The sequence below is a fragment of the Petaurus breviceps genome, unplaced genomic scaffold (genome assembly GCF_028583685.1).
Source record: "Petaurus breviceps papuanus isolate PSGF00001 unplaced genomic scaffold, PetGlider_PUasm1.0 139, whole genome shotgun sequence".
In the NCBI taxonomy this organism is placed as follows: domain Eukaryota; kingdom Metazoa; phylum Chordata; class Mammalia; order Diprotodontia; family Petauridae; genus Petaurus; species Petaurus breviceps.
This window is the reverse complement of record NW_027185697.1, coordinates 13,406,856-13,409,755: the sequence shown is the minus strand read 5'-3', so window position 1 is coordinate 13,409,755 and position 2,900 is coordinate 13,406,856.

The following is a 2,900-nucleotide window of genomic DNA, read 5'->3' as shown; positions in this document are numbered from 1 at the left end:
ACAACCTTATTGACCCCCTGGCCAATCAAAAAGTATCTACTGAAAAACAAGCCTCCCACCCCAGGCTTCAGGTGCACATTAGCCTAGGGGCAGGGAAGATCTTTAAATCTGCATTTCCATTACACGTGGTTACACCAAAGGTGAATGAACAACCCTGAAAAGGGCTCAACAATGAGAACAATGTGTTCCAATGGCCATGAAGGCAGCTGAAGCAGGCACTGTGGAACTCTTAGAGACAGACATTGAAGATGCCAAGGTCCTCCACCGTGTCCTGAGCCATCGCCAGCCATCTTGACTTTCCGTTGCCACTGGATTCTGATGATTCTAGAAGAGAGAGGCCAATGACTCTGCATAGCTCTGTGGTGAAAATTTTCACTAGTGGTGAAAATTGAATACCCCATACATCTCTGTTGTTCCGTATATAAGCTATACATATCTAAATCCTTAGGCAAAATATTTCTTATCTCTCAACAGGCCATTAGAATAAAAGTTAGAGAATGCTTCAGTCCAGATAATAATAACTCATTTACATAGTGCTGTAATGTTTACAAAAAAGACTTTTGCCTTTGTATCCCCAGTGTTATAGGAGACGCTTAATAAATTCATGTTGAGAGGTAGCAAAAGTTTATTGTCTCCATTTAATAAATGAGGAAACTGAGGCTTAGAAAAGGTGATTTGTTCATGATCACAAGCTATTACTGGTTATAGAGGATGCAAGGAACAAGTCGGGTTGGAGTAACACTGACCCCCTCTAATAACTAAGGAAGTCTAACCCAGTCCTAAATTCTGCAAAGTCCATCTAATACCACGAGAGAATGGCTGAAGAAAAAGAAGTTACTTCTAACATGTTCCATGAGGTTTCTATCCCCATCCAGTTAGGGACATCCAGGCAGGCAGACAGGAAATAAGCCTTCAGAAGGTGGTGCCAGATACTGTGCCTGGCACACCAGATGTTAGGCAGAGACTAGTAGAGGCAAAGACGGAGAATCAGCCCTGGTGTGTGGACTCATCGCAGAGCGGTATGTTACACTGGGTGGCGAAGAAGAGTTGGTAGAAGGGTTTAGCTGGGCAGCTAGGCCACATAGTGGTCAGACTGTTGGACATGAAGATAAGTTCAAATCCGAGATCAGATTTTATTAGCTGTGTGACCCTGTTTGAGGTCACTTCTTTACAGAAAGTTAATTATTTCCCAACCAAGATTTCCCATGGAAGGCTATGTCTGGGGGCCTCTTTGGCCACATGGGAAAAAGAGGAACAGGATGGTGGGGAAATAGAAACCTTGGGCCAGAACTTCTCTTTTTTCCTACTGCTCCCTGACTCTTCTTGGACTACTTGGCGCCACCTCATTTCAGCAGAAATGGGTGCCTCATGAACCGTACTGTGGATTTTAATGCTCAGGTTATCTAGAAAATTGAACTAAACCTATAACCATAGTCCATTCCATATCTTTAAGGCAAGGCAGACCAGCAGGATGGAGTGGGAGCAGGTGACTCTCCCCAAACATGGGAAAGCCAGTGTGTGTCTATATGCTCTTCTGGCTCAGGGCTTCACCCCCTCAGACACAATCCCTGGTCTGAGACATGATTATTTTAGACCTAGCAGATTTGGGTCATGGGATCATAGACTTACAGCTGCAAACAGACTTGAACATCATTGAGTCACAGAAAATGAAATTGAGGCTCAAAGAGGAACGTGATTTATCCCAGGTCACCCTGTGGGTGAATGGGAGAGGGTAGAATTTGAACCCAGATTTTCTAGCTCCCAGCAGAGCTTACTTTTGGTTGTTCATTGTCTGTTCTTCACAGACAAAGATAACCCATCTGATGTATTCTTAGTGAATAAACCACGCTTTACGTGTGTTCTATTTTAAATAATAAAGATGTACATGGCAATGTTCTGATCGCATGCAGAACACGGCAGCACCTCCAGGGGAGAGGTCTATTACTACTCAAAAGGACTGGGCTTGATCATCCATAAAGCAGGAGTTCTGGATCTTTTTTATTTTTTTCAAAATCTAGACCCCCTTGGGTAGAACCTGGTGCCCCTTCTCAGAAGATGGTTTTTTATGTATAAGATAAAACATACAAAATTACAAGTGAAACTAATTATATTAAAATGCAGTTATCAAAGTTTGTATATTTTTTAAAGTTCACAGATCTCAGGTTAAGCACCCCTGCTATAGAGAAAATACCAAGTGGATGAAGAATATCTATTGATCAGGTTATTACAAGCATTTGTATGAGAAACTTACATAACTTTCCCATTGGCGTGCATATGTATGCATGTCTACTCAGTAGGCAGTGAAAAATAGTCAATGATGTGGGGGAGGGGGTCCTATGTGGTAAGCAGTGAAAAACATAGACAATGATTTGGGCCAGAGTGGAGCAAAAGGAGGGACATCAACAAGCCCTTTTAATTATCCCGAAGCTTCCAGTGAACACAAAGGTCTGTCTTTTTCACTACTGTCAGTGTGGATCACATTGATTTTTTGAGACACAGTATGCTATAGTGTCTGAAGAAGTAAAAATTAATATCCTAAGAGAGAACAATGGAGAGGTCCTTGGCGTTTGTAATTGACGTAATGAGTAAGAGGAGTAGAAGATGTCATTAGTGAAATGTATGACAAAAAGAGAATGGCTGGTTACAGGGAAAGGGATGGCAGGTGTACAGCCAGGGTACTCCACTGGTACCCTTATGATATCAGAAGAAATCAAAGAGGGCCACTAGTCAACTGGGTAGAGCCACTGTGGTCAGGGAATGAGGAGAAATGAATACGACTCAAGAGGATGGAATGGGTTGCAATACGATGCACATTGTCCTGAATTGATAGGAACACAGATTCATATGAGGATAGACAGCACTGAGCCATACATATTCCATTTCCCTCTTTGGTCTGCGGC